The sequence below is a fragment of the Leiobunum rupestre genome, chromosome 8 (assembly GCF_980474605.1).
Source record: "Leiobunum rupestre chromosome 8, qqLeiRupe1.1.hap1, whole genome shotgun sequence".
Classification (NCBI taxonomy): Eukaryota; Metazoa; Arthropoda; class Arachnida; order Opiliones; family Sclerosomatidae; genus Leiobunum; species Leiobunum rupestre.
The window spans coordinates 18,885,334-18,898,846 of NC_143391.1; the positions used below are offsets into that span (position 1 = coordinate 18,885,334).

Here is a 13,513-nt window from a genome sequence, read left to right on the forward strand (position 1 = left end):
CAGAATGGTAATGTTCAACCTCGATTTCGTGGGCGTAGTCAGCGGGATTTGGACTTTGAAAACACCGTTTTAGCCTTTTTTGCCGCATACCCACGTAGTAGTTGTGCCGCGGCGAGTAAGGATTTGGCTTGCAGTAAACTCGCATTTGGGAAATTTTACATAGGCATAAGTACCATCCTTTCAGAGCAACGCTTCACCACGGTTTACGAGATGGAGACGCTCAACAACGGCTGGATTTTTGCAACTGGCTGCTAAATTCCGTGCACGATGACCCACAATTCCTCCGTAACATGCTATTCTCGGATGAATCCACGTTTGCACGTTTGCAAGAGACGGCCCTTACAATCACCAAAATAATAATGTTTGGGAAGACACAAATCCACACTGGGGATATGAACACCGTCACCAATTTCAATTTGGGCGATTGAATGTTTGGATTCGTCTTGTTGGAAACCGGTTAATTGGTCCAGTATTCTTACCGCAAAATCTAAATGACCAGAGTTATTTAGATTTCTTGAGAAATGAGCTAGAACAACAACTTGACGAACTGCCGTTGGCGCAACGAGCAAGACTGTGGTTTCAGCAAGACGGTGCCCCGCCTCATTACCACAGAGCCGTGAGAGAGTACCTAAACAACGAATTTCCACAACGACGGATAGGGAGAAACGGTTCCGTACACTGGCCAGCAGGGTCGCCCGATCTGACTCTGTTGGATTTCTTTCTTTGGGGCTTCGTCAAGGACCAGGTGTACGCCACTCCGGTTGAGACCCTTGAAGAGCTGCGTCAACGAATTGTAAGCGCTTGCCGTGAAGTAACCCCGGAAATGATTCAAGCCGCCTTCGACAATATGATTGTTCGCGCCCAAGTCTACATCGCAGTCGAATGTGGTATTTTCGAAACGTAATTATAAATGTTGTTTGTAAGTAGATAAATAAAATGTCTCTTTGTTTTTAAAAAAAATTCGCATTTTTCATCCTACGAAATTAAATCGTGTAATACCTTCTTCGCCATTGTATCCTCGATTTTTCAGCGGTGTTTATTGCATTAAACACCAGATTAACAAATTTCTGACTTTCATAAAGTTACACTACTCTCCCAATGGAATTCAAAAAAAGTTATTTTAGCTTGCCCAACTTGTAGCAAAATAAACACCCTATATACAGACGTTGTCGGAAAACGTTTCTATTTAGCGCGGGTCACTAATAACCCACTCCACTGCAGAGTGCAGACCAAGCAAAAACCCCGCGGCAGAGTTGACAACATAGGAACTTCGTTTCCCGCAAGCAAAAGTTGAAAAACCCGTGGAATATAAAGTGCCTTTCATTTTCTATTGATTCTAAAAGGAAACTCTGAAGTCGGTTATTGTTTTTTAATTATGGTTAGTAAGGATTTATTAATAATACCATGGCAAAAATTTATAAAACCCGCCCATAGCCACCGATGGGGCCTGAGGGAGCCCAGCCCCTCAAAAATAATTTGTGCCCCCTCAAAAAAATTTGAGAGTGACCCCATCGTGCCCCCTTAAAATATCATTGTGCCCCTAGAAATATATCCAAGTAAGTAAACAAAATCAATAAAAAATATCCAATTCGAATATTATATTTAGTTAATTCCAACTGTCCAAACTAAATTATTTACTTTCGTGTACTTTGCTTTACTATATTAGTATCACTTCCACCATTTGAAGTTGAAAGTTTTAGCTGTAGCAGAAATAATAATACGGCACGTAATCAGGTACAAATATTGATTGGACTAAGGTTAATTTCCCGTATTACTGTAGTCTACGAGTATTGTACTTCTCGTTTATTCATTTTTACCCAAGTATATTAACTGCGGCTTATTTAACTCTATTCCCTCCGTGTAGTGACGTTCTATGGTTCAGAATAATAAGCGTTATATGGTTCAGAATAATAGAAGGTTCTCAATAGGCGCTTAAATAAATCATCCTCCCAGGAAATCGCCAAGGAGTAATATTTCCGAGAGCCAGGACCCGCTAGGTATTGTTTATATACTGCTTGTGGAAATAATGGAAACATTTCACCTGTAAACCGATCGTCGAATTTTTGCCAAGCCTTAATATGTCAAAATAAAGCTACCCGGTTAAAAGGGAACGCTTGTTGCTGCCGTAAAGGTGAAAGAATTCTATTTTTTTAACAAGCACTATATGAACAGTCCTGGCTCTCGGTAAAATTACTTCTTGGCCATTTCCTGGGAGGATGATTTATTGACCGTGTGGGACAATTCAGTCCTCTCGTCCATCTGATTAATCAGGGTGAGATATATGTAACGGTCACGTGGGGACAGGGGGGGCACCAGTGGCGGAAGTATTCCGACCACCAGTTGGAAGATTGGTGGTCGTCCTCACACCGCCATCTACAATCTCTGCCTCCCAGACGCTTGGGCTTACAGGAGTACGCCACTACTCCCGGCCAAGCTTCAGTGTTCGGAAGCTTTTGTGTGGAACATGGTGAAGCAGACGCTATTTTAACAGGGTTGCCATGCATTTTTTGTTCTATATTATTTATTTAACACCGAAAATGTATCACAACCCTGTTAAAAAGTCGCTTGGCCGGTCGACATTCGGTTTTACAGTCGAAATGTCCAAGGGGAGTTAGGGTCTGCCAACCTTTACTTGTTTCCTCCTCCAAAACGACGTCGGGCCACAGTTGGCCCATTTTCAAAACGTGACTCTATTAAATGTGATGTTTAACCGACTCCGATACGTCGCGTCGTCGGGCCGACTGCGTAAAATTGCGTATTTCTGACTTAAAAGTGACTATAATAATGATTAAATATCATGCTGTCACGAAAGTTAATGATAATTTTTATAGATACAATACAACGATTTATTGATGAAACTTATTTACATAGTATTGTGTAAAAAAATATTAATTCAAGTGAAATTAACCCGTTAAAATCGAAAAGACGGCGACTGTGTACGGTAGATGCTTGACGGTGGAAGGTGACTGCTACACCCTTGAAAAGTCGAGATCTTTCCCGACACAGGTAGATTCTCATAAGGCCGAGCTTTTTCAGCTTTAAGTTCCCCGTAAGAGTTCTAGCTAGTAGTTCTACGTCTTTCGAGAGAGGAGGAAAGTGTAGGGGATTTTCTGCCTAAACCCTGATCGCTATTCCTAGCCTAAAGGAATCACTGCGAGTGCGAGTACTAGCCTACATTAATTTCAATGGTCCTCCCTCCTCGCGTAACTTGTTTATTTAGGGTTAGCGAGGTCATTTAGAGCGTCTAAGGGTAGATTGCTTGGGTTACGGAATTTAAAGTTGTCAAATAAACGAAATAAAGTTAAAGTTTAATACATTAATACACTGCACATTAACAAAATATTTATAAAGAATGACACTATAGTTATATTATTTACACTACGACCACTCTGGGACCTTACGATTAACATTACGGAGGTAACACTCTCCATAGGAGTTAGTCAGGTTCTGGGACCCTTAAAGGGACTTTCAAGAGACCCTCTAGTCAATTTAAAATACGTCATTCGGTCGCCGTTCATTGTGAAGCCAAAGTTACGACCGAATGACGTATTTCAAATCGACTAGGTCTTTCTTGAAAGTCCCTTTAACGGCGAAATGCCAGGGCCTAAATTGCCTAATTGGTAATATTGTACTTATCCAAAGTCCTTTTGCTTGGGAGCCCAGTTGGTCCCTAGCAGGCCGCTTTCTTTTGTTGACACTGCGGGAACGCGCACACGCACTTTCTACGCGGCACCGAGGGGTAAGACACTGTGCGAACTCGGTGTACACTGCCGTACCTTTGACAGTGCTAAATGGAACTCGCGAACTCTTGAAAATATGTACCTTTAACAGTGCTAAATGCACGAACTCGGGTGTACAGATTATCTGAGACTGTCTTACCCCTCGCGCGGCACAACCCAACTTCACAGTCGTGGTTGGCTCATCCAGCACGTTGCGCGGATATTATATCGGACGGCGGATTTATTGAACGCGCTCAACAGGCGATGGCTCCGGCTTTCCCGCGATGGACGGATTTTGAAATGACGTTTTAGCGCGCGACACTACAGGTTCATGTCTTGGGCACACAGCCTTCTTTGCGTGCTTTTTTTACCAAACAATATGTAGAGGTATTTTCACGCGCAAAATTAATTTTAAAAGCCGTCAATGGCGGTGGCCACGGTGCTTGCATTTGGGTCAAGTGCGACTCATTCGGAAAGTCCGTGCTGACCAAAGCGTAAGACGCTCACTTTTATGAAAAGGGTCCCACGAGCCGGTCCCTTCAAAGGGACAATACGTTTTATGATAGTTTTTTAGCATTAGATTATATTTTTATTGGGAAAAATGAAAAACTCTGTGTATGTAAATCGTGTAAAAATGATTCAAGATACAGCATATGATTGGAGTATGTTTTATACCTTTCCCTAAACCCTAAATCATCATCATCATCTACAAAATAAAACCAATATTACAATAAAGAAATTCGGAAATTGATAGCGAACAAATGGCTGTTTATTAAGCCTTGGTAAAGACTTACCAGAAATAAAATTTACATCCAATTATCTTTTTCCCTTTTTTTAGGTGGATAAATGAACATTGTTTCATAAGTTAATGAAGAAAAATTCAATTTCTATTTAGTTCAAATTAAGAAGGACAATTCTAGCTAATTTAAATCCGAAAAACGAAACTGTACGCGCCACAACATGGTAGCCACAATGACTAGGTTTATGTTCACCCCCACCCCCCTCTTCCTCCTTTACGGTTGACCCTAGTTTTCCGTTAGTTCTTAACTATACCGCCAGAGCGCACATTTAACAATCGCCCGAAGCAAATATTCGGGAACGGGTTGTCCCTGTGTTCATTAGTCCATGGCCTCACTATGTGCGTCGGTTCGATTCTTGCCAAATTAGGTAATTGCTTCTGTTAAGTTAAAAGGAACCACCTATGGACTGCATTGTACAGGATGAAAAATTGGTGAATAAGTAGATAAGTCCATAATGAAAAGGGATAATAAAGCTAAACCCTAAACAAATTTGAAGAAATTTAAAAACTTACTAATAGCTCGTACCGATAGGTCTTCGAGCGGATGAAAACGCGAAACTCGGACCAAATAGATCTTCGAGTGAATAATTAAATTAAATAAAAAAAAAAAAAATAGCCAGAAAATCCAACGGTAGACCGGTTTCGTCCTATTTGGGACTCGTCAGTACCGTGCGGGAAATCTGGCTTGCGACTATAACACCGAAGACCTATCGGTACGAGCTATAGTAAGTTTTTAAATTTCTTCAAATTTGTTTAGGGTTTAGCTTTATTATCCCTTTTCATTATGGACTTATCTACTTATTCACCAATTTTTCATCCTGTGTAATTGCTTCTGTGTTTGCTCGGGTATCAAAGTATGAGCGGATCCAGTATCTGTAATATATTGAGATTTCTACCCTCTCTTGTCCAGCGCCGGCCCTAGCCCTTGGTCAGGGTAGAGCGAGATATTTTTTTCTATTGTTGCCACGCCGCCCCGCGCCTCTCAAAGGGAATTTTGGCGCCCCTTTCCACCTGGCCGCTGTCGTGGCGCCTAGAGCGACCGCTCCACTTGCTCTACCCTAGGGCCGGCGCTGCTCTTGTCTAATACTCATCTATATCTTAATAAGAATGTATTTATTTATACTCAGGGAGAAAGAATATGTCGAGATTATTTTTAGCGTTTCTCCAATTCCACCCGTTGGGCCCCCCGGTATGCTCCTCCGCTTTAATAAAATCAAATAATACCGCAATCTCATTGGTTCTTAAAAATTACGTTTTTCTACGCGATGAACGCTGCTGCGAGGACGCAAAAAATAAGACCGCCTCCTTTTTTCCTTTCCCCACCTTAGCGTGACGGGGTTAGGTGCTCAACGTGTCCGTCGATAGTCTCGACATATTTATTCTCCCCGAGTAGAAATAAATACATTCTTGATCTTAAGTTCTTAACGAGTCCGATTGTATCCAAAATAGGAGTAGTCTAATAGGTGTTTCAATAAAAAATATGACTGCTTTTCCGACATGGAGGTGTTATACGTTAGGCAACGGGACATACCACTCTAAACTCCTATTTAGTCTTTGGATTTTTATTATTTCGTATTTTTGACAGGGCTACCAGGCGATAATATCGTGACTCTGTCGTTGGTTACTTACTAAGTTACTCTACAAAGCAGTCGAAGTGCCTCGGCCTAGCGTTTTTATTATTGTTAGGCTATTAAGTTTGCTTTAAGATGGATAAAAAAAATATAGACCGAGAGGTATTACTTGTTGTATTCCAAATTGTTTTAGAAATACAATAACTTCAAACAATATAAGCTTTCACTAGTTTCCTAAAGAAAATACGATAAGAGAAGAGTGGGTTAGGACTTAGGAGCAAAGTTGGGCACACTTTTGCAGATAAATGTTTTTCCTATCAAAATATAATAGATGGCGTTGCTATCATTTTTCTCTCATTTTTTTTATTTCAAATATTTAAAGTATAGATTTTTTTGCGATTTAGATTCAATAGATGGCGGTAAACTCTCAATGAATAAATAAAATTTCCGAGATTTTGTGTCTATATATAAATTAACTCGCGTGAAGTAGTTGAAAATTTACGATCGTATCAGTATCAATTTTTTCCTTAATGACTTATTGGTAACTATCAATTATATATATTTTTTGCATTCTACATATAAATCTTTCTCTCATATAATTTTTTTTACAGATAAAAAGCTATAAATCATACCCCCAATAAAAATATTTTTTTTGTAAACCTATCAAATCAAACTCATCAATGAAATATGTTATAAACTAGCCTATCAAATCAATCATATCAATGCAATGTTATTTATTAACCTATCGAATCAATACTATTATTTTTTAATTTTATCAAATAAAATAATATTCGCGACCGAAACATCTCTAGGTGGCGATGCGGTGCCTTAGTTTTCCCGCCACTTCTTGCGTGTGTAGCGTCTGCTAGAGCCGAAAATAAATACATCTGGGGTCTATGACGTGTTGTATTCTAATAATAAAACTAGTAACTTCTGAGGAAAATATTATATATTTTTATATATTTCAGCTCGATTTAAAACTTTGATTGTTAGTACCGTCTGCTAATGCGCGACCTGTTACTGCTTCCGTCTGCTGCCGAATGAGGGCGTATCCATAGTTTTCGGTCGCGAATACAGCGAAATAATTAAAGGAAAAGTCCAGGTTGGGTAAAACTTGGGTCTATTTGAAAGATCATGTTTAAATATACTCAAAAATATCAGTCGTAAAATTGTATCTTTTTTTAATGACGAGAAATTAATTTTTAAACGAGCGAAATTTACCGCCAAGCGAGCTGCCATTTTCTTTCGCCTTCTCTCCGCAGACCGCACGCGGAGCAAGCGCGCACGGGGAACAGAGCGCTGTTAAAGGCTGCTATAGCGCCAGAGAGAATTTAGCGCGAACAGCGCATGATTAAAGTCCTAAAACGTCACCCCGAAACAAAAAATGGCAGATCGCTTGGCGGTAAATTTGGCTCGTTTAAAAATTAATTTCTCGTCATTAAAAAAAGATACAATTTTATGACTGATATTTTTTAGTTTATTTAAAAATGATCTTTCAAATAGACCCAAGTTTCACCCAACCTGGACTTTTCCTTTAAATAATTTTTTTTCAAAACAATCAATTTTAATTCCTCGTTTGCGAAAAAATGATAATCACAAATGCTTTGTTTAGTATATATATATCACAATAGGTTCAATAGCTTTGACATGGAGTTTGACATTGTAAAGCCCCAGCCTCTTCCAGTCAATAATACGATAAATATGAGGTAAATCAAGTAATAAGTAAAAATGCGATGCGAACTTTCGATAGAACTTTCGAAACGTCCCATTGGAGTTTAACCGTCACGTGATAATACCCCCTCCGCAAGCTCATGACTAACCTCACGGCCTTTTCACGTTTGCAGCAAAGACTATATAGCGATAGCTTATATAGTCTTTGGTTCGCAGCGAGACATAAAGAAATCCGTGTACCCCTCCCCTCTCTTACTTCATCCCCCCACTTTGAGGAGGGAGGAAACGGTTTGAAGTTTTAAAAAAACAGTCACATGGTTCACATAATTATCCTTAATATCTGCCCTTTTCTCCATGTTCAACTCTTTGTAAAGGTAAAATAAATCTTTCAAATCAAACTATAAAAAATCGTCAAATAAATTTTATAGAAGATAATTTTAAAAAATTTTGATAGTACAGGAATAAATTTTTCTATAAAAACTTTAGCTTTTCATATCATAACTATCAAATTTTGAAATTTTTACTAAGAGATGGCGTGAAAAAACATATTTCAAAATTTCAATATTTCTCAGAAAAACGCAGGTCGCATTAGAAATTTACTCAACCTACATAACATTTTCGCGACGGAGATGGCTCTCTTCCTTTTTTGAAACTCACAGAGGACACTCAATCGTTATACCAAGTAATTTTATCGTTTGCTTTATATTTTTGGAAGCTAGCAACTTGTGGTTTTCCCTTTCACCTACGCCACTCGCTACGCATATACCGCGTGCGTACATCTGAAATCAGACCCTCATCATGGCATTGGCATTACCGTCTGTCAGTGGCGGCCTAAGGGGGAGGGCGGTCCACCCCGGGTACCAGGGCAGCAGGGGGTGCCATCGGAGAAGCTCGAGGGGCGGGGGGGGGGTGCAAATCAGAACGATTAAACTTGAAGAAGACGGACCCGTGAAAACTTCTGCACGGTCCTGGGGGGTGCCACAAAACACTGCCGCCACCCCGGGGACCCAGCCTTCTTAAGCCGCCACTGCCGTCTGTTCTACCGTTTGACCTGACCACCGATCCCGAGAACCTTAATGCTGCATGGAAGAAATGGTGTATCAAATTCGAAAATTATCTAATCGCATCGGGTGTTAAAGACGCCGCAAGACAGAAAGCTCTCCTAATACATTGTGTAGGCCTGTAGGCGACCAAGCTCAAGAAATTTTCTATGCCTTACCTGGTAGTCCAAGAGCCCATGACAAAATAAGCATGTGATAAGGTACATGGTGGCTCAAGGTATTTTTTAATTAGGTTAGTGATTTGTAACAAAGAACTGTTTGTCTTACGGGTCAAAGTGGGGCTTTCCGGAAATACGAACCACGTGACGTCACTTCCGGTGACCTTGAAAATTGATATGACCTGATATTGGTATCATTTGATACTAAAAAAGTATAAGACTAAAAAAGTAATTTTGTCTTATACATGTAAATTTCGGAGGGGCTCGAAATTAGTTTTTTAAACTTATACGCCTCTTGGTTCAGATTTGAAGGTTAATTTAGCGATATTTGGTAAGAGCACGATGAGACCAATCGAATGATACCAATATCAGGTCAGTAACAGATTTTAGAGGAACTACCGATCTTTTAAATAACCACAAAACAAAATGTAGACTACGAAATATTCAAGTTTAGGAGTTCCAAGCAATTACCAAGCGAATCTAATGACGAATACCATATTCGGTGTCATCATGGAATAATTAATTAGTCCATGATGACACCGACACGGAGTTGAAAAGACATATCGTACAAACCTGCACATCTAAAACGCTAAGGCGTAAGGCCTTACAAGACCCGTCGCTTAACCTTGAAAAGCTTCTGCAACTGGGAAGACTTTTAGAGATATCAGAAACACAAGCATCGTCAATAGAAAAGACCACAAACCACAACGACGACACACGACACGAAGCGAATATAATTCGTAAATTTAACAAGCCACGAATTCAAGAGACTACCAACCATGAATCCAGTAACAAGACTAAACACGAGTCAAACAACAAGAGTTGTGGCTTATGTGGAGGATCATATCCTCACGTAAATCGATCGTGCCCAGCGAAAGGCAAGAAGTGCCATAATTTCAATAAACTGAACCACTTTAGCAAAGTGAATCGCTCATCTAGAAAAAATTATGAAAAGAAATAAGAACCTAGTACCATGTCATCAATATTCAAACCTAAAACCAAATCGAGACTACAAACCAGTGGCGTAACGAATTGACGTGGGGCCCAGGGTTGAACGCGAAAAAGGGGCCCCCACCCTACGTGTGGCAGTGATTCCCCAATTTCCCACCCGGGCCACCCCTTCTTGTTCGCGATCGCGATGGGGCCCCTTAAAGGTCGGGGGCCCAGGGAAACCTGTCTGGCAAACCCCGTGTACGGTACGCCACTGCTACAAACTATGCAACTACCCAAAATATCGCACGATTTCGATGATGATGAATTTTTGTTTACACTTCGGGACCGATCTCGAAATGAAAATTACCTACCGACCGTTACCGCCCAAATCGAAACAACACCTATTCAAGCTATTATGTGTTGTAAGTTTTGGTTCTAATTAGTCAATATAGATAAAGAAGATGTGAAAAGGCTTTATTACATTCTGTGTGCGTTCTCTTTGTTACAAGGGTTTATATACGGTGTGAGACCCGGAAATACAAATAGATAAGAACCCGCGTAAAAGGCGTGAAGCGCCATCTATTATAACAACTCTTTTTCTTTTTCTTTTTTAACAATCAAAAAGTTTTGGTTTTCTAACGTGGCGTCCTGAGCGGGTAACCTGGTTCGCCCTTGGTACAGATGATGGTGAGCAAGTGAACGGTGGACAGGTCGATGGTATTGGTGATGGTGGAATGTAAGAATGAGCTCTGGGCAGTAGAGTATTCTGTCGGTTGACGATAGGTGAAAGACTTTCCCAAGGCCCTGGTGGTAGTACTGGGTCATCTTGCGAAGGTTTAGGTAGTAGACCTGTTTCTTGGAGGTTGATAAGTTGAGGTACCGGTATTGTAGAATGTCTTGCATAGTAGAAGTTTCCTGTATCCTGCCTTTCATTATAAGATTTTCGGTTTTGGTCTTTGGCAGTAGTCTGTGGCAGAAGATGTGCAATCGGATAGGGGTCCGGTTTCGTCCACCTCGGCGTCTGTAATCGTGGACGTAAGTGGACCCGTGTTCTTGCCATCCCTTGTCTGTATATGGTATGAATGGGGTTCCAATGCTCTCGAGATGATCTCAGCTGGCAGCCAATAGCGGTGATCGTCCTGGTAATATACAGCATCGCCGGGAGAAAAGGTTGGAGTTATTGGGTAGTGAGTTCTTGATTGCGCCTGTGCCATCATGCTTTGACGTTCTTGTAACGTGGCTTGAATATGACGGATCGGATACTGAGTTTGAAGAGTTGCTCGGGAAGTAGTATTTTGAGTTCGTAGGTGTCGCCCCGTGAGCATCTGTGCAGGAGTTGGAAGGTGTCCGATCGGGGTGTTTCGGTATTCCATCAGAACGTAGTGGAGGCTTTTTCCTTTTTGACGTGCTTTTACCAGTAGGTTCTTTAGTGTCTGTATGGATCGTTCTGCCATTCCGTTCGACCTGGGATAGTGTGGGCTGCTTGTAATATGCGTGACGCCCCATCTCCGAAGGTACTCTTTGAAACGGGTAGAGTTGAAAGGAGGGCCGTTCTGGAGGGCCGTACCGGGCAAAGTGAGGCTCTAGGAATCCTATAATTGCTTCAGTATCAGTGTTGCGCAGCTCTTTGGCCTCAATGAACTTGGAGAAGTAATCCACCAAGAGTACCAGTTTCTGGTTGTGGACCTGGAAAAGATCTGCACTGACAGTCTCCCATGGTAGTTCCGGAACTTTGTGTTGGTGGATAGGTATCGCTGTATTTGCCGGGTCTCTAGTCCTGCAGACTTCACAAGTCTTGATGTACTGAGTGATATCTGTTGTCATCTTCGGCCAAAAAACATGCGTCCGAGCTTTTGATAGGCACGCGTTTACACCTTGGTGAACTGAATGTAACTGCTTCATTACTTCGGTTCGCAATGTGATTGGTACCACAAGACGATCTCCTCGGTAGATTAGGCCTCCGGCTTCCTGGATCTCGTCCTGGTAGGCCCAATAAGGGATAACAGCCGGTGGTAGCTTGTTCTGCGAACTAGGCCATCCCTGATAAATGTACGTGCCGATTGCCTGGAGAGCTGAATCTTGGCGAGTGGCTTCTTGAAAAGCTCGTTCTTTCTCGTCCGACAGTGCCGTTAGGGAATAGAGTGACGCACGAGGTCCTTCCATCTCGGAAGTGTCCAAACTTGTCTGATAGAGCGCTGCTCGAGAGAGGGTATCAGCGATCTTAAGGTTTTTTCCAGGAACGTATGTAAGTGTAAAATGATATCGCATCAGCCTCAAAACCATTCGCTGTAACCTGGGGGAAAGAATTAAGATGTAAGGGTTTATGTACAATTGCTGTGAGTGGCTTGTAATCTGTCTCTAATTTCTCTATATTGACGTGGGTTCCGGAAATGTAGTTCTTGAATCGTTCACAAGCGAAGAGTACTCCCCCTAGCTCTTTTTCGATCTGCGAGTATCTCTGATGTGTCTGGGTCAGGCTCGTTGATGCATATTCTACCGGTTTGCCATCCTGTATGAGAGCTGCCCCAATTCCGATTGCACTCACATCGACGGTGATCATACATGGGCGTAGAAGTTGGTATATCGCCAAGACTGGTGCAGTAGATATTAGAGTTTTCAAGGAGTCGTAGACGTTCTGCACGTTTGAATCCCAGTGAAAAACAGCATTCTTCTTAAGAAGGGCCCGCAATGGAGCAGCCTGTTCAGAGTATGCTGGAAGGAATCGCATTATATAGTTCACCATACATAGAAAACACATTAAGGCCTGTGCATCAGTAGGTGGAGGCAGATTGACTATGGCTTTTATTCTTTCCGCATCAACTGAAACTTTATCTGGTGTAATAATGTGGCCCAGATATTTTATCCGCTGTACGGCGAGTTGAATCTTGCTCGAGCTGAAAGTTAAGCCATTTTCGTGAGCAGTCTGTAAAACCTGAGTTAGTAGATCATTATGTGCTTGAATACCAGTCGCAGCAAGTAAGAAATCGTCAGTAGCAATATGGGTGTTCTTGAATTTGTCCAACGGGAAAAGTAGTGACATTACCTGTTGAAAAACTTCCGAAGCGGTACATATGCCATAAGGTAGGCGCAGGAACCGAAAAGTAAAGAATGGGGTTGCTAATGTGCAGAGGAATGAGCTTTCCTCTGTCAGTTCGATTTGCCAAAAAGCGTTCTTGGCGTCTAAAACGGTAAAGATAGTGCAACCGTTAGCTAAGAAAAAATATCTTGAGCGGTCGGTGATGGGAAGTGCTGACGGAGTACGGCATGATTAAGCTTTCTTGGATCCAAGCAAAGACGTAGGCTTCCATCGGATTTAGGCTCTTCAACAAGAGGATGGACCCATTCTGTTGGGGTATGTACAGGCGTGATAATACCATTCTTAAGCATTCGTTGCAGCTCTTTATAAACGGGTTGTTGTAAGGCATGCGGAAGTTTATGGGCAACCGATAGGAAAGGAACAGCATCTGGTTTTAGTTTGATGTGGTACCTAATTGGCATTTTTCCAATTCGATCAAAAATTTCCGGTAACTGATTAATGATATGTGTGGGATCGGGCTCCGGGCGGACTTCATTTAAGGCAGCCATATTCGTGGCTAGTGAT

The 13,513-nt window shown here is 41.5% G+C and overlaps 1 protein-coding gene across 1 annotated transcript in view; it reads left to right on the forward strand.

The window, feature by feature from the left end:
* The first annotated feature begins 1,289 nt into the window (after positions 1 to 1,289).
* LOC149932622 (N-acetylneuraminate lyase-like) overlaps positions 1,290 to 13,513 on the forward strand; it is a 91,390-nt gene continuing 79,166 nt past the window's right edge. Inside the window, exon 1 of the mRNA XM_090156126.1 lies at positions 1,290 to 1,297. The gene's annotated coding sequence lies outside the window, so the exon portion shown is untranslated. The remainder of the gene's footprint in view (positions 1,298 to 13,513) is intronic.